Raw genomic sequence first — 27,339 nt, forward strand, 5'->3', positions numbered from 1 at the left:
TTTTCACTGCAGGAAAAATTAAATGAAATACATTAATAACAATGATTGGAACTAATTAAATGAGCAAATGTGCTTTCATTTTCTTTCAACAGCAATAATGATAGCAAACACATCGAATGTATTATATGACAGTCATTTTTTTAAGCACTTTACATATATTAACTCTTAATCCTCACTATAACTTTATGAAGTATGATTACCTCTATGTATATGGATATTATTTCCATTTTAAAGATGAAGAAATTGAGGCATTGAGACAACATGTACAGTGTTAAAAGCAAGTAAGAAACAGAGATGAAATATAAAACCCAGTTCTCTGGCTCCAGAGTCTGAGCTCTTAACCACTATGCTAGAATAATCCCTCTCAAAGTATTCAATTTTTTACATGTCTCGAATGTGAAAAGTTCCAGGAGTATAACACATTTCTAAATCAAAGAAAAGGGAGATGACAAGTTATGAAATTGGAGAGCTGTTAAAAACACCTCTAAGTAATAACACCTTTTCTTGTTCTGAGTTTTCACATTCGGCTGGGAATTCAGGTGAAAAACCTAACAATGTATATTGAAGTTCACAAACACCATCATATATGGGAATTAAACACCTGAAATTTTATCAAAGTTGTAGAAGAAAGGGCATTTAATCAAAATCTCCCTACTAGAATACCAATTTTACCTGGTATATCACCAAAATATTTTGGTGCTCCAGTGAATATATACATGATTTATTGCTTGGCAGAATGTACCTGGTCTACTGTTACAAAGTAATGCTCTGTTGCAAAGCTTCTGCACTTGCAGTACGTCAATAAAAAAGTCACTGTAGTTCACAAGAAAGGGATTCTCCCAGGAAAGGAAATGATGGGAATATATCAGAAGCACAATGAACCTGAACATAAAATGTCAGTTGCAAAGAAAAAAAGATAAATTTTGCAAAGTTGGCATTTACCTTATGATAAGTCATAAAAATTTATGATAGCTGCAATGAAATATCACAGTAATGTGATCTCAATATTAGAAATCTAGTATTTCTATATCAGATACACTCTAACTCTAGGGTGTATCATATTAATGGGTTGCATCTGCTATATTCCCATTTATAAATATTACATATCCTTCAGACAGCTATCATGTTCTGTCAGAAAAATAAGTAAAAAAGTAAAAATTCATATTTTCAATGATATGACATATTAAATTTGTTTAGTATAAATATTTTCTTAAGTCTCGGGGTAGTAGGCCACTTTAAATTTGCTAAAGCCTTTTATTTCTTTAAGCAGAATCAAAAACAAATTATAAAATAAAACAACATGGTATCAGATATTTACAAATAATCATTTGGAAACCCATTTTAGGTAAATTAAAGGTGGAAAGCCCTCTTCCTTCTAGCACAGGAAGCATTTTTTTCTGGATCTAGTTCTATAAACCTTAAAATAATTTAATATCAATAAATCAGTATGTCTGAGGGGAATAATGAAATTTAGTTTTTAAAATCCTCAATCCTGAAAAGACTGAGCAATCATATGACCATCTGGTTTAAATCTCAATTGTTAAAACAAGCTCATTAATTTATTAATAAGTCAGAAGAGAAGCATTGATGAGAGTAGCAAAAGTAGTGAATTCTATTGAACATAAATGATATAAAAAGGTTAAAGTTAAATGCCTGGTGAACTGTTTAAGACACAAATGTAAAAGATTTATGTAATCCTAGAAAAAAATGGACATTTTAAAATACTACTGACATTGAAACTGAACACAGAACTGAGTCATACAATTAGAGATTGTTATTCTGGTCACTGGAGGTTGCAGATGCTACCAAAATCAGAAGATTTCATTTTGAAATAATGGTTTACAGATATGTTAGTTAAATTTAATATTCATTCTCCATTCTCCATCAAGATTAAATCCTAATGTAAGAAATCATAAAGACTAAATGTAAAGCTAACTGGGTAAAGAAAACTTTTAAATGCTTTATGGTTGCTAAAAAAAATTAATAGAATATTATGGAAAATTTCAGGCATAAGGTAGTAATATAAAGCAATATAACTAATTTTTGAGAATAGATGAAATAAGATCAAGCAGGAAAATAATTCTCCATTCAGGTATTTTGAAGTTAACGAAAGGACTATTGACCATTGGGGTAGACAGGCACAGGAAATTCACAAGGTATAATTCAGTGTAGGGATTCGTAAGAACTGGGGAGTCACACCACCCCTAAGCTTGGAGGGGTAATGGGAACAAGTGGTTACCAAGAAATCAAAAGCAAGAGAGTCACGTACAAAGGTCCCTAGACAGAATCCGTGACTTTGAATGGTGGATATGGCTACCAGCAATCCCTCCTGTATTTGTAGGTACATGCTACTTCTCCCATCAAGTCTCATCTCCATCCTTTGAAACTAAGTTGATTCATGACTTGCTTTGGCTAATAAAATGCAGTGGATGGTCCAGGTGTGGTGGCTCACACCTGTAATCCCAGCACTTTCGGAGGCAGAGGCAGGTTGATTGCTTGAGCCCAGGGGTTCGAGACAAGCCCGCAACATAGTGAGACCTCGCCTCTACAAAAAAAAAAAAAAAAAAAAAAAAAAAAATTTAAAAAATTAGCTGGTCATGGTAGCACACACCTGTAGTCCCAGCTACTGGGGAGGTTAAGGTAGGAGGATAACTTGAGCCCCCAGTAGTTTGAGGCTGCACTGAGTTTTGATCACACCACTGCACTCCAGCCTGGGTGACAGAGCAAGACCCTGTCTCAAAGAAAAAAAAAAAAAAAAAAGAAGATGCAGTGGATGTAATGTTGTGGATGTAATGCTGGATCAGTTCCAGGCCTAGACTTTCAGAGGTCTAGAAACTTGTACTTTCCTCTTCTTGAACCCCTGAGCAATGATGTAGTGTTATTCAACTATAATAATATATAGAGAAAAGATCAGCCACCCTGAGCTCTTCTAGCTACTCCAACTGAGATGCCAGACAGGTTCTGACTTCAGCTGACCTCCCAGTTCAATGTAATCGCATAAGCCAACACAACACGGAAAAGAGGAACTTCTCAGATTATTTATTAATGCAGAAAACCCATCAAATTGTGAGAACGAATACATTATTGTTTAAAGCCACTAAATTTTGAGATGGTTCATTACACCACAATAGGTAACTGATATACCTTGGGTTGTGCAGCACAGTCAGCCTTTGAGACCTTGCTAAGAAGGGAGTTGGAGACATAATATCCTGATCTCATACTCTATACCAAACCTACTGGAAGAAAAAGTACAAGGAAGTCTATTGGCACAGTCACTACAGTCAGCTTCTGGGGCAGAAAGCAGGGTAGACAGGGGTGAAGAGTGGACCTGGAGGGGCATGCAGAATATACCTAGCACACTACCAAAATGTACATATTCATATAAAAGCTGTGCTATTCATCTATAGTCATCCATAGTCCCTAAACTGCATGTATTTGAGATAATGGTCAAAATACAAGCACTGTACTTTCCCTTAGATCCTAAGGAAAAATTATTTGACTATCTTTAGTGTTGGCAAATTCTTTTACCCTTTAAAAGTGGATGTGAGTATTGCAAATAATTAAAATAATTAAAAGTTCTACAGACTAGTCTTGTGAATAGGGTAGGTGATCATTCTAGATGAGTGCTGTCCAATAGAACTTTTTGCTTTACATTTATGCTGTTTAATATCGAGAGGTTAAATACCAAGTATTTACTGTGCCTACTGAGGATTTGATATGACGCTGGTATGACTGGGAAACTAGATTTTAAATTGTATTTAATTTTAACTAACTTTAAATAGCCATATGTTGCTAGTGGCTGTCATATTGGATGGCTCAGATCTAGATATCATTCTGGGGAAAAATATGAGGCATAGCTATAGCAGTGAGGCTAATTTCTTTATGTGTTTTGCCAATTACCCCTGAAGGTAGTTCCAAATAATAAGTCTGAACTCTATTTTAATTATAAAAGTATGGAGTTGTAGAATTGCAGAAATATAGCTTTCCAAAGCAACCGAGCCAACTCTCAATAAACTAGGGTAATGGGAGTCAAGGAAGCTATGAATAATCCAAACACAGAGTAAAAGCATAAACAAACACATAAAAGCAACAACAAACTACTCAAAACATGATATACAATGAATTGAATATAAACTTTATCAGTTATTCATAATAGCTGGTATTTAGACAGTATAAGTCAGTGTTTTTCAAACCTTGGATGACCTTTAAAATACTCTGGAAGTTTCTTTTAAAATTGTATATTCCTACATCAGAATTTCTGAAGATGAGGCTTAAGAATCCATATTTTTGTGAGCGCAACTTTTTACAGCTATCTTTCCACTTTCTTATAGGTGTCCTCTGAATTTCACTATGTCTTAGAACATTTAACTTTATTTATATTTATCACAATCAAATTACCATACCAATGTTATTGTCACCAACTTTTCACCCCGAAACCTAAGGAAATAAACAAAACCAAAACTGCAAAACAGAAGATGCCTCAAAGTTACAACCCATTTAAGAATCCTTAAGATTTAATGAGTCTGACAGTAAGGACCAGGTACCACTTTCTGAACAAAAATATACAGGAAGCACAACTTATTGAAATCGAGTCCTAGTCACAGGGTGGGGCTGCTTTGGTCCAAAGTCTGCCTTATTCGGTTGAATCTTTCTAGGTATGACTCTGTACAGGTTGCTCTGGATGAGCAACAGTGGTCAAACTATGACTTAAGGGCGGTCACGAGTTGTGTTTTTGTTTGATTTCTAACATTTATTTAGTAATTCTTAAATATATGCGGTGAAGAAAGAAAATTTCCAGATAGCAATAGATTTAAATTGGTGTCCATTTTTTATTAGAAGTTTTCACTGATTCTCAGTAGCTTTTTCATGGATTTCTTCTTCCTCCTCCTCGTCATCTGCCTCTTCCTCCCTCTCCTCTTCCTCCTTACGTATTTTTCCCAAATATTGGTGCATATAAATACTTACGTAGGTTTGCATTCTTTCAAAGGCCAAAAGAGTACTGGCTGAAAGTCATGAGATGACATCCTAGTCTTGGCTAATTATTAATTTTTTGGATTATATAGGGTTAAGTCACTTACTTTCTTTTTGCCTTAGTTTTTTCTAGGAAAGTGAGGAGTGATCTTTGTATTAGTAATCTTTAAATATCTTCATAGTTTAATAATCAATGACTCTGTTATATATTTCTATTAAAAATAGTGCCTAAAGTCCTCTCCCCAACTCCTGTCTCCCAACCTACATCAGTAGTCTTTACCTTCTTGATTACTTTTATTTTAATGCTGGCCACAACAACAAACATATTGCCTCTTCTATTGAACTACATTCTCTGGATTAATGAGAAACCGTTAGATGTTTTCCCATCTGGTCTTCAGTTTCAGTGGCCAAATGACCAGGTAGTAACAACATTTCTAGAATAATGTTCCTATGTTGAACCATTTTATCTGTGGCTTTAAAATTAAATAAACACAAACTCAGAATTTAATATCAAATGATAGATTTTTAAGTACAGAAACAGTTAAGAAGTGGAATAGCTTGACATAGGGCAAGGTGACCCTGATCCTGTAGATTTTCACCGCTGGATAAAATTACAGTTAGGTAAATTTAAAAGTAAGCATTAAAAGAAATACCTACAAATGATTTGGATTCTAATTCTAGGAGTGAAAATAAGAAAAAAAATACTGAAGTTTTTCTATATCTAAAAATTAAACTTTAAAATGTGAAAAGAGCAGAGTCTTCTATTAAAGTATTTATATGATAATTTTCGTGTACTGGAAAGTGATTATAAACCTTGATAAAAATAGACTAACTTGAAAAATGTATAACTATTTTATATCTGAATTTTATTTTATTGCAAAACATTCAATTGTTTCAAAGTGGTATGCTTATCTATACACAGTGATGACATATATTTAATAAGCAAAATACTGACTCATTATCTTGAACACAAATATTTTCTTTTCACATATATATTATTCATAGCAAATTAAAAATAGAAATTATCAAAAGCCTACATATATCCTCATAAACTATTATTGCTCATATCTAATAGCACAGCAAGAAAGAATACATTTGGGATTCATAATGGTGTCACGATTTACTGCCTTTCTTTGCTATGCTTTTGCTATGGTGAAGCTGTTACTGCTTTTAAAACACAAGTTCTGAATATCTGACTCAGCCATGGAGAACACAGCATAATACTGACTGTGAGGCTTCCTACACATTGGTACAGGGAGTTAGTAAGTTCTGGAAAAGCCAGCCACAGAAGCTGTGTGGAACATCTCTTCAGTGGAGAACACTGGCAAAGGGACCAGGAAGGTAGTCTCAATGAGAACAGGAATCAGGGAAGGATGCTATTGTAGGAAGACTGGATTTAGGTGAGAGCATGGTGGGACAGACCACCCAGGATGAAACTCAGGGAAAGTGGGAGCTGTGGGAAAACGGTATGGGTCAAACAGTGGGATTTGCCAGTGAGCCAAGGCAGGTGCTAGAATTCCAAGTAAACTTCTTTGGCTACATCAGAGAAATATAAAGCAATCATAGGGCATACAGATTCACAGAGGCCACTGTGCCTGAAAATAACACTGTGGTATTTTCAGAACCAGAAAACTCATGGAGCTATTCAGCTTTAGAGGAACCTTACTCCTAAAGCAGATGGATCTCAGCAGGTCCAGTTTGTGTGTACATAAGCCAATGTGATTATTTGGCATCTATCCATGTTTAGTCCTCATCTCCCCCAAGAAGCTCTACTTGATGACATATGCCTACATTGAACTCATTTTTAACAAAACTCCTATAGGATTTGCGGCCTCTAACACACACTTTTTGTATATTATACTATTATATGATAAAGTATATCATACAATTTGAATTATATCACTCACTATTTTATTCATATATGTCATCCTTTTCCAAGTAGAATGAAAGGTAGATAGCATATTATATATGCTTGTAAATCATAATTCCTATAGCTGTTCTAGGCATAATAACAGGTACCACATATTCTTTTAAGGAATTTATAATATATAAACAGATATAGCCTATTTGATTATGTATGCACAAATATTACACTTAAAGTATAGTAAAAAAGTTGCAAATGGCTTAGATTATAATATACATAGTAAGGGTTTAGTGCATGGGCTTTCAAGTTAGAGAAAACCAGATTTGAATCGTGTTTTGCCTAGTTACTAGCCTGTGAGCATATCAAGTTATCTAAGTTCTTTGAACCTCAGTTTACTCACTGGATAAGTGGAAATAATAATAATTCATAGTATTGCATAAATTAAATAATACAATGTATATTGAGTACTTAACACAGGCCTTGGCATATACTAACCAGTTACAAAGAGACAATCAGATTTTAAAATTACACTAAATTTTAATTTACATTACAATTAAAATTTGAATAACTCTTCAGAAGAGATAACAGTAGATATTTCTTTACTTGATAGTTTTCATGTTTAACATTATTTACTTTAGATGCTAATATAAAGTAATCTAATTTTTAGTAGCAGATGTCAAGGATATATCAACTATTTCCTTTTTCCCTTAAATACTTTGAACATATGAATTTTGAAGTTTGTATAAGATCAATGGCAAAATTATTATGACTTTAAGTAAAACTTTTCTATTTGGAGCATCATTTTTTATAATATATGAAAGTCAATTTGCCATCAAATTAATAATGCTGCCTTTGGAATGATCAGATAGGTGAAATTTATCTTCTATCATTAAAAAGTAATTTTTAAAATGTATTTTGAAATTCTATTATGAGAGTTATCATATAAATTCATGAATCAGATGTTACTGCCAACTAAGCATTCTACCAAAAATTCTCAAAAGATAAAATATCTTTTAAAAAATATTCAATAAGTTATAGAAATAAAGTATGACAAATTGGCTACAGGTGACTGGTCAAAGAGTACACATCTGACTACCACCAGCATAATTAGATAAAATTTAATGCTAATTGAGTCACAGCCAAACTCTACAGCATATGTCATGACTTTTATTGCAGAATCTAGATTACTTCTGATCTTACGTTTGACATTTTAGTATGACAGAAAACCATGTGGTTGGTATATAGTCTAATCTAATGTAAACAGATTCGAGTCTCTTGAAATATAATCAACCAATAAAAAAGAACAGGTGAGATATAGGGTCACAAAAGCAAAAACTTTCTGCACATAATCATCTTATGACTGGAACTTATACATTGAGGGAGTTATTATCACATATCATAGTGATATCACCATAGAAATAATGTAGATTCTTTAGTTTGAATTTTATTAAGTTTAACCATATTGATCTAACTCATCTCTCCCATTTATCATTTTCTGTTTTCATTTAGTATATATCAGGAGAGCACTTAAATGGCACTTAGTACTAATTCAAAATTATTAAAACTGTTATTTAATGTCCAAAAGGGATCATTTAAAAAACATTTCTATGGATAAAATACCTAAAGAACATATGTTTGATAGTTTTTGAAGGCAGGATATAATGCAAATGTTGGTTGAGGATCTTGGAAGAGTTCTGAGGTAAATTAACTATTTTAGCAAGCTATTATTCCTTTTTCCTAAAACTAAAATATGGAAGATCCCAGTATTCCCTAGGTAATGTCTTGGATGCTGAGGATACAAAGAAATACATAGTCTTTGCCTTTTTAGGGATCAAGCTAGTAAGAAAGAACAATATACATTAATAATAATGATATTGCTCATATCCTACCTTCCTATAAATCTAAATCTAATGATTATTCTCATTTCCCTATACCTTTAATCCATTCCCTACTGCCTGTTTCCATCAGCATTTAAACCACTTTAAGATACCCCCATTAACATACATATAATTCTATTCTTCATATGTGTACTTACATATGTAAACACATGCATGCATGCAATCCATGCCCCTGAGCCACCACCATATTTACCAAAACTACAACCTTTTCTCTTCTTTCATGGAGAAAAATACTTGAAAGAGTTATTTATACTCACTCTACTTTCTCATCTCTTACTTCTCTAATCTAGGCTTTCTTCCCCACTTCACCATGGAAACTGTCTCAGTTAAAGTTTCTTTGTCACCTTGTTCATTTCTTTCTTTGAGCCCTTCTCAGTCCTTACTTATGTGTCATCCTGAAGCATTCTTAAAATATCCTTGCCTTAGAATGTGATACACTATAGTCTGACTTACCGCCCCCACTGCTTCATCTTATCTCCTTTGCTTTAATGGTCAGCTTATGTTGATGACTTCTAAAACCATACTACCAATCCTCATCTCTCTCATAAAACTCAAGCCCACTTATCTATATAATTAGCAGACATCTCCACTTAGATTTCTATCTATTGCTGCCTTCATGGTTTCTCCTCCAAAACTTGCTCACAGTTCACCCTCTCTCTTTTGTTGATGATCACTACCAGCCAACTGGTTGCCTGGTCATAAACTCGGAGGTTTAGCCTTGAAATCTCCCACTGTCTGTAGGATGAGGGATTCAGAGCCCCAAATACCAGTAAATTACCCTGTCTTGTAGGTGCTACCTATAAAATCTCTCTGAAATCTGATCAGTCTTATTCTTCCCCACCAGGTGAATATACATTGGCTCAATCCCCTATCATGGCCATACATCCAGTCTCCCTCCCTCCATTCTTATTCTCCTCTTACCCACGTTCTACAACTAATCAGAACAACGTTTCCAAAATTACAACCTGTTCATTTCATGCTTCTTGCTTCAGGGGATCCTCATTAGAATAAAGGTAAACTTCTTAGCACAGTTTATAATGTCCTTTATAATCTGACCCATATTCTCCAGACTGATCTCTTGAAACACCCTCACTCATCATAAACAAGTCATCTGCTACTTTCCATTACTCCAATATGCCATGTCTTCCTGTTTTGGTTTTATAAGTATGTTTTTCTTGAGCTGGAACACTGCCTTCTCACCGTCAGCCCTCTCTGCAGGTCTAATTCTTACTCACCTTTCTGGTCTCAGCTTAGATTTCACATTCTTTGAGACAATGTCTCCAATGATTATGTGTAAGTTAGGAACCTTTTTTTTTTTTTTAATAAAGTTCCATAGCACTATAAACTTCTGTATGTGTAGGACTCACTACATTAAATAATTGCCTATCTCAATAGCATATAACTGCCTAACTAATGCTGGCATAACTTATGTGGATATATTTTCCATGTGGGCCCACGAGACTGCCTGGCACTTAGTGGATGCACAATAAATATATGTTGAATTATGTAATAAACAAATGAATAAAGGAGCTATATGCACAATATCATGGGAACACCAAGCAGAGAATTAACTGTGCTTGGGGGTTATATCAGTCAGTGCCTAAGAGGAAAGAGATGACACACATTCAAATTAGGATAATTTGAGGAAGGTCCACAAAAGGATTATTTACAAAGGTGTGGGCAGAGTGCAGGGAAACTATATTGGATTGTGTAGGACCCTTCACAAGCCAAAAAAAAAAGGAGGGAGAGGTTATTAGAAGCTAGGGGAGAAAATTGTGTAGAGATGGTGATATGTTCTGGCTGTGTCCCCACCCAAATCTCATCTTAAATTGCAGTTCCCATAATTCCCATGTGTGGTGGAAGACACGCAGAAGGAGGTAATTAAATCATGGGGCAGTTTCCCCTATGTTATTCTCGACAGTGAGTACATTCTCATGAGAGCTTATGATTTTATAAGCGGCTTCCCCCATGGCTCAGCTCTCATACTTCTCCTTGCTGCTGCCATATGAAGAAGAATGTGTTTTCTTCCCCTTCTGCCATGATCGTAAGTTTCCTGAGGCCTCCACAGCCATGCTGAACTGTGTGTCGATTAAACCTGTTCCTTTATAAATTACCCAGTCTTGAGTATGTCTTTATTAGCAGTATGAGAATGGACTGATACAGATGGCTACCTTGAGAAAGACTCTGACCTTACAGCAAAGGACACAGCCAGCTTGAGGCAACCCTGCAGGGAAGAGGCAGAGGGAATAAATACCCTTATCTCACTAGTGTGCTTTACAAAACTCCAAGCTGATGCCTGACCTGATATCCTCCTGAGCACACAGGGAGGATATTATACCCCCTGGTACTCTCCCTCCTTCAGTGGAGAATGCTGCTAATTTGAAACAAATTGCTTAAAAGTTTATCAAATTATTCCTACCATTAAAAAAGGCTGAAACTTCCAAGACTCATAATTATCCATAGAAGAAGGATACTAATAGAATAGTCTGTTTTTCATTCATTCAACAAATATAACAAATACCATATACATATATCTACCTATTTTGGGTAAGAGATCCCTAAAGACAAAAATCTGCTCTTTCCCTTAAGGGGCTTTGTATGATTACAAATGAGTAGACTCATATATATATAGAAAAGGAAAAAAAATTACTAAGAGTATAAATTGAGAATTATAAAATATGAGGAGTAACATTAGTTGAAAGGTATAAAATTAAAAATAGGGTATAGTTTAACATTTTTATGTCAAGATTTATGTATATAGAATATATTTGGTAAGACAGTTCATAAAGAAAGAGTTACGATTATGTTATTACACCAGTTTGATAACATTTTGTGGTATGTTTAGTTAGGATACATTTTATGTATTAATCCAGAGAATTCAGGAAACATGTACTGTCAGCAAGATACCGGGGTAGAAACAGAAAAGATAAAAAAGAAAAGCGAGAGTGTTTAAAGCAAAGATTTTTAATTGGTGAAAGTGACATCCCAAAGGGATGTTATGGAAATTTCTTGTGTGTGTGTGTCAGTGAGGGCGTTATGACAATGAATAGGGAAACAGCTGGTCTGGCATTTAATGGGCTGGGAATTCTAAAGATCCTGCAATGCTCAAGATACTTCCCTCACCGTGAACTGTCTTGACTCCTGCATGACATTCAAATGTCTAACCAAGTACTCACCCATTCATAATTATCTAAATCCAATCCCTAATGATATTTTTATGTAAACACTAGGTACATTTTGCACAGTTATTAACAGTGAATTTTTGAAGAATGCAACTGCCATGTGCATTTTAAGAGAAGAAGACTTCCCTTCACTTTGTTTCTAAATTTATCATGAGTCATTTATCCTTTCAAAAAATGTCACTGTACTGCAATGCTGCCCGTGGTGGATGAGTCATCAAAACAACAAGCATCCATTTGTCAGCATCTGTAGCCATCATATTTCTGCTAATTCTATGAATAGATGAAAGCATCTAACTACATCATTATGTCTATAGCATAGCCATATAAGCATTTAGCTATTAAACATATATTGATTTATTATAAATTACCTTCATTTTATGTATCTTTTACATTAGGGCACTTTACTGTTTTTTTTTAAATCATGTATATTAAGTCCTCACCTAACATTATTGATAGGTTCTTAGAAACTGAGTTTAAGCAAAATGATGTATAATGAAACCAACCTTACTGTAGGCTAATTGATATAAACAAGAGTTAAGTTCCTGTGGTATATTTCTAATTACATAACATCATCAATTCTAACTAAAGACCTCAAACACTTCTAATATTAAACATTGAAACAAATGTGAGCTATATATATATTTAAGAAGGAGTAATTAAAGCAAGTAGGATAATGATTTACCCAATTTTTCGTGAGTCAGTGAGTGACAGTAATCGTAGTGGTGGCGGAATATATCAGGGAATAAATGTTTGTGAAGTGAAAATTATAAGGAGAACCTCCCACCACCACTCAGTTCAAAAACAAACGATCACAAGTTGGGGGGTCAGTGAACACTCTCCTACCACATCATGTACTGCCATACACTTGCATGACTATAGTAAACTTTATGAAATTTTATTTTACAATGATTTTTATTCATTCATTCATTCATGCATTCATTCATTCATTCATTCATTCATATTCCAACCAACTTATTCAAGTTCAGGGTGGTGGGTGGCCAGAGCCTATCCAGCTCAGGACAGCAACGCAGGTACCCACCCTGGAAAGGATGCTATCCCTTCGCAGGGGACACTCACACACACACCCATACTTACTCAGATTGGGACCATTTAGACAGGCCAATGAACCTAACATGAACATCTTTTGGACGTGGGAATAAACTGGAGTAGCCAATACATACCCATACAGATATGGGGAGAATGTGCAAACTCTATAAAGATACTGGCTTCATCCAGGAAGTAATTTTTTTCTCTTTAATATTATATCAAAACAACATTGAATGTAAAGAAGTAATTTGAGGAGCTATATATATAAAAAAGTCACGCTGGTGGTGAGTTTCATTTCATGCTAATAAACATGACATTGCAAAGTATTTGTTATAATGGCACGTAATTCAGAATCACTGGTTTACATTCATGGAAGCACAAGAGTGAAATGAGCCAATAATACTGTTGGAGATCAATTAAGTATAGCAGAAGGCCTGGCTAATATCAAAGAGCAGAGGTGCTAATTTCAGTTGTCCTGCTCATGGGGATCCTGATATATGTTAATAACATAATAAAGAGAAAACTTATGTGCAAATAAAGAGTATTTAAGGGCAGCAGCACATATGGTCATGCTTATTTTCCTATTTAGTGCATGGTGCAAGTAGGAGTTTGGGGAGGAAATTTTTGCAGTAGACAAAGGACAAAATCACAGGGCAAAGATCTTAGTTATAAATTAAATTAAAGAAAATATATTGACCCTAACAGCTCAAAGTATTCTTGCTTCTCCTACTGACATGATCATTGGTAGGATAAATAAACAGAACTTTCATTAAGTCACATTTGAATTAATTTTTTTAAGTTTTATTCATTAATATATGGAAAAACTTAAACTGATTTGGATTACTAGCTCTTTGTCGTGGCTTGTTGTTCTTGCTGTCACCTAAGTGAGCTGGGCTTGCCCAAAAGGTAAAAGTAAGCCTAAAAAATCAACACGCATATCAAAAAAACTGTTTACAAAATTCAGAAGAAGTAGTTATCACAGAATGAAATGATCATCTTGAATTCTACTTTATTTACTAAAATTTTATTCCTTAGGGTCCTTCAAACATTTTCATGTCAATCTATGAACAAAAAGTAACTTGAATAATTAATTAATAAGGAATATGAAAAGAAATTTTGGCAACATATGCCTATTACCAAGGATGCTCAAGATATAATTCACAATCCACTCTTTATATGTACTATTCATAAATTAGAGACTAAACTTTGTTAAACTTCCGTATTTGTATAAAGTGATCGCCCTTTTTTTCTGGTTATCAATTGCTTAACAAACCATACCCATAGTTAAATCACAACTGTGAGTCAGGAATCTTGGAAGAACTTGGATAGGTGGTTCATCTTTGACTCATGTCATGGCAGCTGGAGAAATGAGGACTGGAAAATCCACTCCCAAGATGGATTCACATTCTTCATTCATTTATCTGGTATCCTGGTGTCCTTGGTCTCTCTCCATCTTTCTCTGTCCCTTCTCTTTTCCCTCTTTCATTCCCCCTCACTCAGGGAAGACAGACTTAAATACATGGTAGCTGGCTTACCCAGAACAAACATTCTAAGAGCAAGAGCTCTAAGAGACAATAAGTGGAAATTGTCAATCTCTCAAGGTCTCGGCTAAGAAACTGGCACAGCATCACTTCTACTGTACACGACTGGACAAAGCCTTCTTAGAGTCCTTTAGGATTCAAGGGTAGGGGACATAAATCTCACCTTTCTTTGAGAGTAATGTCAAATAATCTGTGGTCATCTCAAATCCATCACATCTGGTCTGCAGCAATAATAAAAATGACTCTATTTCCATCAATAATTTTCATTACTCATCTAAACATGAACACCAACAACATGTACAGTTAAGGGGCTATGTAAAACACAGTCTCCTAAAGGAATTAAAATTTTTACTCAAAAAATGTAAAATGCAACCGTTAACAGTTAAACAATCAGTTTCCGAGGTAACATTTTAAATTAGTCAATGAGAAAAGAAGAATGATGGGAATGATAGTCTCTCATGTCTGTAATCCCAGCACTTTGGGAGGCTGAGGCGGGTGGATCACCTGAGATCAGGAGTTGGAGACCAGCCTGGCCAACATGGTGAAACACCGTCTCTATTAAAAATACAAAAAAGAGCCGGGTGTGGTGGCCGGTGCCTATAATCCCAGCTACTTGGGAGGCTGAGGCAGGAGAATCACTTGACCCTGGGAGGCAGAGGTTGCAGTGAGCCGAGATCGCGCCATTACACTCCAGTCTGGGTGACAGAGCCAGACTCCATCTCAAAAAAAAAAAAAAAAAAAAAAAAAAAGGAAATTCACAGATTTTCATTCTGTCTACAACAGCAATGCCAGTCTCTCAAACAAATAACTGGAAAACACTTCCTGTTTTGAGAAAACGTCAGTAATGAATATTTTCAGACTGTATATATTTCAATATATATTTCAGACTGCATATATTGTATTTAGTTCTGAGGATAAAATACAGTTTTAGAGACAAATATGGTGGGTTATTTCACATTCTCACAGGAGATACCTGAAATAATCATATTTAATATCAGTATTCATGGTACATTGTCAATTCCAGAAGTTGCACACAAAAAAGGATGTGATCACAGGCACATTTAAGATTTCATTTGTAGGTGAACCTCATGAGTGATTTTGTTTGACAACCACTAATGAAACAAACATTTATTTTGTGTCTGCTATGAGCCAGGGCACTATGCAGGATTGTTTTGGAGATAAAAAGATAAATAAAACACAGTATTTGCAAACAAGGAGCTTAGAGTGTTGGGGAGAGAAATGAACAAACAGGAAATTCCCTAACAGCATGACCAGTCGCATCACAGAGGTAAACACAGGCTGCTAGAGAACACAGAGAAAATACTTAGCCTGGACTGAGGGTTAACATGCATTGGAAGACCTTCCAGAAAACAATGATAACCAGAGTGCTAAAGGTCCATCGGAAGAATATTGTTATGGTTGTTTGAAAATAGGGGCCAGTTTTTGGTAACAGAGGACTTAGCAAACATTCCAAACAGAAAGGCAAAGTTTGCAAACAGATCTAGAAAACAAAAATCATGGTGGGTTCAGGGCAAAGGCAGTTGGGGTGAAGAGAAAATCTGGGGCAAGAAGTCACACTGAAAGATAGGCCTAGGGAGATTCCTGTGATCACATCATTTAGTGCCTTGTATTAGATGCTAATGAGTATGGATTTCATACTGAAAGCCACGAGGAGGCACTCATGACCAAAATAAATGTACATGATAATTTCAGATGAATACTTACATGTGTACAGCTACATATATAAAAGCTATTTGTAAACAGCCAATATAACACTTTTGAAAAGTGACACATCAGAGCTTAAAAATAAAAGCATGTGAAAGCCTTTTACATTTAATGTCATAAATCTGAAGGGTTTTACTTATCAGCCAAATGTGTCTTTTCAGTTGCTTACATTTATTAGATTACCTATTGATTTAGTTTACAGTTTTAGTGTTGTAATTATTTTATGCAATAACAAAAACTATTATTTAAAAAGTAAATCAAAATCTTCAGTTCTAGTTTTTAACTAGAAACTACATAACTGACAATATATAAATTAGTAATAAACTTTCCTTTTTACTAAATTGAGGGAAAATCTACATGCATTATAAATCTCTTAATAATTCATGTTTAATAAATGACAAATATTTAGTTAAAAAATAAGATAACCTCAGAAAAATTATTTTTATCCAAGTAAAATTTAAATAAATAGCAAATGTTCTCTTGTCTAATGGCTTTTAGGATTAATAATATATAATGTTCTCTTAAAAGTAAAATGTATGCAGAATGGTATGCGCTCATTCTGATGCTTTTACAATATATGAGACTTCAAATATATACTGCTTCTTTAAGGTGCTGCCCTCAAAAAAGTTCAATGACATTTTCTTATCAATTAATAGTAAAGGTTATTAACATGTCTATTTCTTCTAGTTATCATAAATATGTTCTCAATTCTTTAAGCCATCTGCTAATGTTCACACTGGTTTGGTATATCTCAGTAATAATTCAATAGAAAATAGGTATGTTATTAATATGTTAGGGATAAAATGTGCATCAGAACTTCTTATTATTGGTCAGTGCAAGAATTTATAGGTATCTGGCTTTTAACTCACATGGAATTCAGTGAATTACTTTCTAGTAATTGAGAATGATGAATGATTTTGTCATCTCAAATATAATGAGAAAAATACAAAATAGAAAAACTTCTAACTTTCCTTAGACTATGTCAGTCTAATGGGGACAAAAAACCTGATTTCTGGCAGGTATATTTGGATAGAGAAATGCTAACAATCCCCTTTACAGCTATGAAAAATAGGAAAAATTATATACAAAATTAAAACTGCATAAATCTTTACTAACAATTATTTAGGATTCTACTTTGCAGCATAAATTTACTACAATCCATAACAAACTTGTGAACAAAATGGTCATTTGATGTATAGAACAATTCTTTTTTTTTTTTTTTTTTTTTTTTTTTTGAGATGGAGTCTCGCTTTGTCGCCCAGGCTGGAGTGCAGTGGCATGATCTCAGCTCACTGCAAGCTGCGCCTCCCGGGTTCACGCCATTCTCCTGCCTCAGCCTCGGAGTAGCTGGGACTACAGGCGCCCGCCACCACGCCCAGCTAATTTTTTGTATTTTTAGTAGAGAACGGGTTTTCACCGTGTTAGCCAGGATGGTCTCGATCTCCTGACCTCGTGATCCGCCCGCCTCGGCCTCCCAAAGTGCTGGGATTACAGGCGTGAGTGACTGCGCCCAGCCTAGAACAATTCTTATAACCTATTTTATAAATCCTTTAAACAAGGAAACTACAGTTGTTTTCATGATCATAATAGTAGTTAACTAAACAGTTCATTCTAACATATATTTTCTACAAGTATCTTTTCGTTGGCCGATTACAAATTCTCCATATCATATTTATTTACTGTTGCCATATAGGAGGATGATAAATTCATCACTAACCAATCATCGGTAAACAAAAAGCCAACTTCAAAATACATAATTAAAGCAAACTAACCAAACATGCCATTGCATCTTCTTATTAATCCCAATAGAAACACATTTAATAACTTCTAGCAAGATGCTTATGTAAAGATCGCCCTCTCTAATTTCTCATAAGTTGTATTAGTGTCACGAATGCCTTGCTCACATTTTTATTTTCTTTAAATTTCCAAATTTATTGAAAAACGTTAATCTACACATCCAGGAAGCTAAACAAACATGAAGTAGGATAAATGCATAGAGATCCACATATAGACACATCATGATTAAATTGCTGAAAGTCAAAGAAAGAAAAGGAGAAAATCTTGAAAGCAGTAAAAGGAAATGACTTGTCAGTTACAAGTGAAACCCAACAGTATTAATGACTAATTTCCTCTTTTTGATATTAGTATTTATTTATTTTTAAAATAATTTCAACTTTTATTTTAGATTTAAGGGGCATATGTGCAAGTTTTTGTTACATAGGCTAATTCGGGACGCTGAAGTTTAGGGTACAAATGATCCCGTCACCCAGGTAGTGAGCATCGTACCCAATAGGTAGTTATTCAGCCCTTTTCCTCTTCTCTCACTCACCGTCTAGTAGCATGAATAAAAAGACTGGATCACATTTTCAAACATACACTGTCTTTTAATTCATGCAGAGTCTAGGAACACTGATCACCCCTTATAAATTAAGTGGTGGCCAGTAGCTGAATAGGGCTTGTAGTTGTGTATGTTTCCAAAGCAAGTCAGCAGAACATTCAATCTGACTCTCATTCTGCCTAGAACTAAGTATATGTATTGAAGCACGTGTAGATATTCTTAGCAGCACATATTCCACAAGGGGCAAATTAAAATATATTCAGAGTTATAAATTAGGAGACTTACTTTAGTGATTGGTACAAAAACCCTCCTGCAGAGAGAAATTATTCAAGTGGGAATAATCAATGAACCAAAACACAGAAATGCCTTTGGGACAAGTCAATAAGGAAAAAATAAAACATAAAAAACACAAAAAAATGAACAACACAACATTCTATAAGCTCTTTCTCTTATTTAGCAGAAGTCAGTGCTTCTAAAATTGTTGACTTAAGTATACCATTTAATTTTTATTGGCAAAAGAAAGCAAAGTGATAGAAGAAATAAAAAAAGAAGACAAAACAACAAATCCAATCCCCTTCCTCTCCAGTTTCTTTTGAAAATCTTTTAAAATCGACATGATCAGATTTTCTATTCAAACAAACGTATCTGTGTGCATGTGTGTGCATTTCATTGGAAGTTACTTGTTTGTTTTGTTTTACCATTTCATTAGGTATCAAATTATCATCCAGATTTGATACCTCCATAATCATTAATAATTATATTAGTGCCTTATACTCAACCAGCAATTTGACTTATGAAAGTCTTCTGACCAATAAAATTTTATTTATATTTAAATCATGATAAACAATATAAGATAAACAATGCCTCCATGATTTGAACAAACAGCATCTGAATTACCAACATGTTGAGCAATCATGTCCAATCGTGTCAGCTCTGCATACACTGAGATTTCGACATCTTTGAACATATTGGGAAGAAGGTCATTGAACTGATTTATCCTGCATGTGCACAGCTTAAGTACTACAATAATGAAATCACGTTTGCGTGGAAGAAAATTGCCCAGTGTTAAGTTGCCAGTGGCCATGTTAATAAGGCTTTCTACCTAACTTGGCTGATAGAAGCTTCCAGATCCAATACTATTTATTTAGTAATTGTAAAACTCATAAGCACAGAAATGAGAAAAGATACTTTGTAAAGAAACATAGATAATTCAGGTCTATTGTTGTTCTTTATAACAATAGAGCTTTTAGTTCTATTCTCTAATTTACTGTCACTTTATCACTTTTATCTTCCACTTTAAGTCTGTTTCTTTTATTGGACTATCTATTCAACTGATAATTCATTTAGACTTTTGAAGTTACATGCCATAAAAACTCCACTTAGGTGCTTCCTAAATGGTGGTTAATCTGCGCAAATTTTAAAGTTGACCTTAATGCAACAGCTTATTTCTGAAGTTATTAGGACACTGGGAAAACAGATCATGTCCTTAAAAGTGTACTTATTTTAAAGGTTTTCTTCTTTTCATTCACAAAATGAATTTTGCACAGAGAGATATTTGCAAAGTGCCTTTTACAATAAAATGCACAGTCATTTTCCCATCTGAATTCCATCTAGACAGTTCAGAATCTCACTTAAGCATCAGATGAGGTGTCAAAGTGCTTTGTTAACAAACTTATTTCCCAGATGCAGATAGAACAAGGACAGAAGGCTCAAATGCTCTAACATACCTAATTCAATTACAGTTATCTTATGGTGCCATCACATATTTTTCTTCAACAACCAAACAACCTCAGCTGGAAACCTCTAGCAATAACATAAATAAAGGACCATCTGGCTAGAATAATTAAGGAAGGCTGGAAATAAAACATTAATTAGTGCAGTATTTCAAATGACCTTCAGAGGCCTTATTATGAAATTATATCTAAAACAGGTAATCATTTATTTCATGTTGCTATTAAATTTAACTAGGCCTGAATAAATACAAATAGCAAATTTTTACTCTTTTAGTGAAGACTGTTGACTCAAAATGATAACATATTTCTTAACCACAATAATTAAAGCAACAAATAAATAAAACAAAATGTCACTACAAATTTTATAATTTATATAACTCAAATATCATATAATTTTAACATTGAAAGGTCCTTTGGGGATCATAACCCGTTATCTAACCTCCTTGATTTCTGGATGAGGAAACACAGGCTCAGAGAAATTAAGTGATTCCCTAAGGCCTCACAACTAGAGAGTTACAGAGGCTAGAGGTGAACACAGACCTGATTCTCACTCAAGAAATACTCTGCATTGCAATGAGAATTCACACACAAATGTTCTACCGCAAAATGGCACACAACAAAGTGTGGTGGTTATTTTGCCACTTCAGTGAATTAAAATAAAATTTTCACAAAACCTGCCAATATATTAAATTTCAGGGCCACATAATGAAACACCACCAAAAGTAATAAACTACCTTAAATGGAGTTTGTGTAGAGATGAATAGCTATTTATCAATGGTTCCCTTTCTTTGGGGAGGAGTTAATGGTAGGAAGTAGTTGCCTAGAAAAGGACTACATATCACTGAGGGCTCTTTTCTGTTCCATTGGTCTATTATCTCCATTTTGGTACCAGTACCATGCTGTTTTAGTTACTGTAGCCTTGTAGTATAGTTTGAAGTCAGGTAGTGTGATGCCTCCAGCTTTGTTCTTTTGGTTTAGGATTGTCTTGGCAATGTGGGCTCCTTTTTGGTTCCATATGAACTTTAAAGTAGTTTTTTCCAATTCTGTGAAGAAAGTCATTGGTAGCTTGATGGGGATGGCATTGAATCTATAAATTACCTTGGGCAGTATGGCCATTTTCACGATATTGAATCTTCCTATCCACGAGTATGGATTGTTCTTCCATTTGTTTGTGTACTCTTTTATTTCGTTGAGCAGTGGTTTGCAGTTCTCCTTGAAGAGGTCCTTCACATCCCTTGTAAGTTGGATTCCTAGGTATTTTATTCTCTTTGAAGCAATTGTGAATGGGAGTTCGCTCATGATTTGGCTCTCTGTCTATTATTGGTGTATAGGAACACTTGTGATTTTGGCACATTGATTTTGTATCCTGAACATCTACAACCATCTAATAAAAACAAAAAATGGGAAAGGATTTGCTATTAAATAAATGGTGCTGGGAAAATTGGCTAGCCATATGTAGAAAGCTGAAACTGGATCCCTTCCTTACACCTGATACAAAAATTAATTCAAGATGGATTAAAGACTTAAATGTTAGACCTAAAACCATAAAAACTCTAGAAGAAAACCTCAGCAATTACTATTCAGGACATAGGCATGGGCAAGGACTTCATGACTAAAACACCAAAAGCAATTGCAACAAAAGCCAAAGTTGACAAATGGGATCTAATTAAACGAAAGAACTTCTGCACAGCAAAAAAAAAAACTACCATTAGAGTGAACAGGTAAACTACAGAATGGGAGAAAAATTTTACAATATACCCATCTGACAAAGGGCTAATATCCAGAATCTACAAAGAACTTAAATTTGCAAGAAAAAATCAAACAACTCCATCAAAAAATTTTGCAATCTACTCATCTGACAAAGGGCTAATATCCAGAACCTATAAAGAACTCAATCAACTTTACAAGAAAAAAACAACCCCATCAAAAAGTGGGCAAACGATTAGACACTTCTCAAAAGAAGATATTCATGCAGCCAAGAGATACATGAAAAAATGCTCATCATCACTGGCCATCAGAGAAATGCAAATCAAAACCACAATGAGATACCATCTCACAACATTTAGAATGATGATCATTAAAAAGGCAGGAAACAACAGATGCTGGAGAGGATGTGGAGAAATAGGAACACTTTTACACTGTTGGTGGGACCATAAACTAGTTTAACCATTGTAGAAGACAGTGTGGCGATTCCTCAAGGATCTAGAACTAGAAATACCATTTGACCCAGCCATCGCATTACTGGGTATATACCCAAGGATTATAAATCATGCTGCTATAAAGACACATGCATACGTATGTTTATTGCGGGACTCTTCACAATAGCAAAGACTTGGGACCAACCCAAATGTTCATCAATGATAGACTGGATTAAGAAAATGTGATACATATACACCATGGAATACTATGCAGCCATAAAAAAGGATGAGTTCATGTCCTTTGTAGGGACATGGATGAAGCTGGAAACCATCATTCTCAGCAAACTATTGCAAGGACAGAAAACCAAACACTGCATGTTCTCACTCATAGGTGGGAACTGAACAATGAAAACACTTGGACACAGGGTGGGGAACATCACACACCGGGGCCTGTTGTGGGATGGGGGGAGGGGGGAGGGATAGCATTAGGAGATATACCCAATGTAAATGACGAGTTGATGGGTGTAGCACACCAACATGGCACATGTATACATATGTAACAAACCTGCACATTGTGTACATGTACCCTAGAACTTAAAGTATAATAATAAAAAAATTCATAACATGCTATTCAGTGAAAAATAAAGCAGATTATAGTATGAATAGTATTATGCCCTACCTAATACACATGCATGGATATATATATATATGTATTTATTTATTTTAGTCCATAGGGAAAAGTATGGGAGGCCTTATAATAAAATATTAACAATAGTTATCTCAAAAAAAAAAAAAAGAAAAAGAAAAGGACTACATATCTCAGTCCTCTTCCAACTAGGTATGATCACATGCAACTATTTCTTGTTGCTGAAATGTAGCAGATGTGGTTATGAACCAGTTCAAGGCCATAGTTTTTATGAAGCCATAGAGCCAGATGCCTTCTCCGCTGTCTCTTTAACATTCTGCTAGTCACAGAGTCTAGAAAATGAGACAGTCATAAAATGGAAAGAAAAGGGGTCTTTAACTCACTCTATGGAGGAAAACATCTTACTGGTGCGAACATCCGCATTAAACTGGTCCATGAGACATTTCTTTGGTCATTATATTCAGTATTACTATAGTATCTAATAAAGGGTCCAAAGCAGACCTTATGGACAAAATGTTCACACTACAGCAGCCATTATTATAAACTAATATCAATGCACAGTGTTAAATGAATATTAGAATAAAGTTATTCTTCGTTAAAAAAAATCAGTATAATTTTAAGGCTCTTTCAATAAAGATCATCTCCTTTATACAGATCATCCATAACTTCTAGTATTCCCTTGGCTTAAATGGGCGTGTGTGTGTGTGTGTGTGTGTGTGTGTGTAAATTTTAAAATTTTGTAAAAACATACCAAAGATGATGAAATGGACTAGAGCAAGGTATAGGTGAAAGAATATGTGATCTAAAGGCTGATATCTGGTTTCAAGTACCAATTTTGCCTTGAGATGCCAAGGACTAAAACATGTCTGCGTTCCTCTTCACCATCTTATAACACTTTAGCTTTCTACTTCAAACACAATAGGGATGGCGTGGCAGGAAATGAGTGGAGCTTCAAGAACAGTAACAATGAAGTTCAACAACAGCTCCAGACTAACTCCATTCTGAATCACTGCCAGAGACAAACAGATTAAGTAAAACTAGTAAACATTCAGAGTATGTTTCTGACGTCTGTTATTGTCAATCCTCTTAGCAGACATACTAGGGATCCACATGGAACAAACACATCTTTTCATCTAAATGGTGTGCCAAGAACTCAGTTTGGTTAAATGACAAAATTCTTGGCAAATTCTGTAGTGCTTTTATATGCATTCAAAAAAGAAGAAATATTCAGAGGGAGATATATATACACACACACATACGTGTATATATACACATGTATACATGTATATATGTGTATATATGTGTATATACGTGTATACATGTGTATATATACACACACATATGTGTATACATGTATATACACACATATGTGTATATATGTATACATACACACACATATGTATATATGTGTGTATATATATACACACACACACACATATGTCCCCTATATATATTTTATATATATAGAAAACCCATTGAGAATGGAATAGGAACAGTGTAGATGAGGAACAAAGGAAAAAGAACAATTTTTACTGCATTAGTTTTTGGAAATTTTTTTTCAAGAAAGACAGTGTATTTAAATGAAAATAATACATGTTTTTAAAAAATGAGTTATGGGCTTAAACAGAAGTATCCCATACAGTTTCTCATTTATATGACAAAATGTCATATAAGGGAATGAACTGGACAAGCTTGATATATACCCTTCTATTTTTGAACACAGAACAGATAGTAAACAATGAAAACCTTAAGTGTGCTTCAGTCTCTTCGAAAAATAAACTATTTCAGCTTGTCCATTAGTCTTAAGTAATGAAGCAAAATCTTGGTATCTTGATAGCATCTCTGATCATATATGCTCCAAACTCAACTGAGAATGAATGTCAGAAGTGATATATGCCATTCTATCTTTCAAGTGACTGGTTCACAAATGGAACTGTTTCACGAGAAATTTTAGATAGAATGCAAAGCACATTTTGACAATGAACTTACTGGAATCAAAGCGGTTTCCCCAATTAAGCATGTATAACAAGTAAAATAATAATAATTAAAGCTAACAACATCCCAGATACATTGCTTCTAAGCACCTTATATCTAGTTTTATAATTACTGCAAAATCCCTACTATGTATACAGATGAGGAGAGGCATTGAGGCATAATAACAGTCAGCATTTATTTAGTGTTTACTTTGGACCAAATTGTATATCCTTTTATTTCTTAAATTCTCACAGCACTGTGAAATAGCCATATCCAAATTTATCTTTAACATCTATCAAATCTTAAGAGGAGTAAATAGCTAAACGAGGATTTGAACCCAGGTCTGTCTGACTCACAACCCTATATATGGCAAAAGTATACAGACTTTGGAATTGATCTGAATACAAAACGTTTGGGCTATGCGACCTTGAGCAAGTTACTCTCTCTCTTTGAGATTCATTCTCTTCTGTAAAAATGAGTTTAAAATGCCTACATACAATATTGTCGTGAGAACTAAATGTGAGAGTGCAGCAGTGTTTGGTATACATTGTGCGTAGTTAAGGTAAAGTTGGCCATTGTAACAGAGGACTCCAAGAACACACAGACTAAAGAGCAAAAAAACATTTTTCTGTAACACAAAACAAGCTCAATGTGATTGGTTCAGGCTGCTAGGGCAGCTCTTGTGATCATTCAGGATCCCAGTTTCTTTCCAAGTTCTTGCTCTTTCACTTCCTTGAGCAATGTTTCTCAAACTTTTTGGTATCAGAATCCCTTTTTCCTCTTAAAATACACAGAGGATCCCAAAAGAGCTTTTTAAAAAACATAGGTTATTGCCATAGCTTGATAAATCATTCCACAATGTATACATATATAAAGACATCACATTGTACCCTGTAAATATATACAATCACTTGTCAATTAAAAATAAAAGTTTAAATAAAAAACATTAAAAATGAGCATTTAAAAATATTAATTCATTTAGAATAACAATAATTTCTAATGAAAAACTATATTTAACAGAACCAAAAATTTGTGTCAAGAATGGCATTGTTTTATGTTTGCAAATCTCTTTAATGTCTAGCTGAATAAAGGATGATTGAATTCTCATATCTCTTTCTACTTTCAATTGGTTATGAAATGTTTTAATTGAAATAGATGAATAAAATTCAGAGACACACAGACATGTAGTTGTAAAGGGGAGGAAAGATTTTACTTATTTATTTCATTTTTATTTTTATAAAATAGAGGACGTTGGACGAGGTGTAATTTTTGTTATTTAAATATTAGGGTTGGTTTTCAGGTAAAACTAACACACTGTAACATTCACTCTTTAAATTATAGATTTCTGAATTTTGATACACATATACAGTTGTCTAACAACAACCATAATCAAGAAACAGAAAAGTTTTCTTCCATCAAATATTCTCTCTCTCAGGGACCATTTTTAGCTAATATGTCTCTATATGAGTCCCTGGTAATGACTATGTATTGACTATCTATTTTTGTGGCCATAGTTTGTCTTTTCCAAATTTTCACATAAAGTGAATCAAATAAAATCTTCTGAGTTTTTGAAATTTTGCTTCTTTTGTTTAGCATAATGCATTTGAGATTCATCCATGCTATTATCAGTAGTTTAGTTCATTTTAGTACCAGGTAGTGTTCCAGTATGTAGATGTACCACACTTCGTTTATATATTCACCAGGTGATGAATATTAGATTGTTCCCAGGTTTTGGTGTTTATGAATAAAGCCACTCTAAATGTTCACATACAGCTTTTGTGTGCACAAAAGTTCTTGCTTGCTTGGGGTAAAGAAGAAATGAGATATGTCATTGGTATGTATATGCTTAACTATACTTAAAAACTGCCTGTTCCTGTAGTCCCAGCTACTCGGGAGGCTGAGGCAGGAAAATGGCGTGAACCTGGCAGGCGGAGCTTGCAGTGAGCTGAGATCGCGCCACTGCATTCCAGCCTGGGCGGCAGAGAGAGACTCCGTCTCAAAAAAAACAAAAAACAAAAAACAAAAAACTGCCTGTTTTTTCAAAGTGACTGTACCATTTTGTATTCTCAACAGCAAGGTACAGAAATTGTAGAAGTTCTGTGTTCTCATCCGGTATTTTAAGGGGTTTTTGTTTGCTTGTTTGTTTCAGGGTGTGCATGTGTGTGTGTGTAGTAGTAGTAGAATTGGGAGCAGCAGTGGTGTCATACTGCATTCTTAATTTGTATTTGTCTAAGACTAATGATAGTGAGTATCATCCTACTCTTATTGGTCATCCATGTATC

At 34.5% G+C, this 27,339-nt stretch overlaps 1 protein-coding gene across 6 annotated transcripts in view; it reads right to left on the minus strand.

Moving 5' to 3' along the window:
* The window catches only part of LOC105467216 (attractin like 1), an 882,222-nt gene that overhangs the window by 303,158 nt on the left and 551,725 nt on the right, over window positions 1-27,339 (minus strand). The gene's annotated exons all lie outside the window — the stretch shown is intronic.

This window comes from Macaca nemestrina, chromosome 9, assembly GCF_043159975.1.
Source record: "Macaca nemestrina isolate mMacNem1 chromosome 9, mMacNem.hap1, whole genome shotgun sequence".
Lineage (NCBI taxonomy): Eukaryota > Metazoa > Chordata > Mammalia > Primates > Cercopithecidae > Macaca > Macaca nemestrina.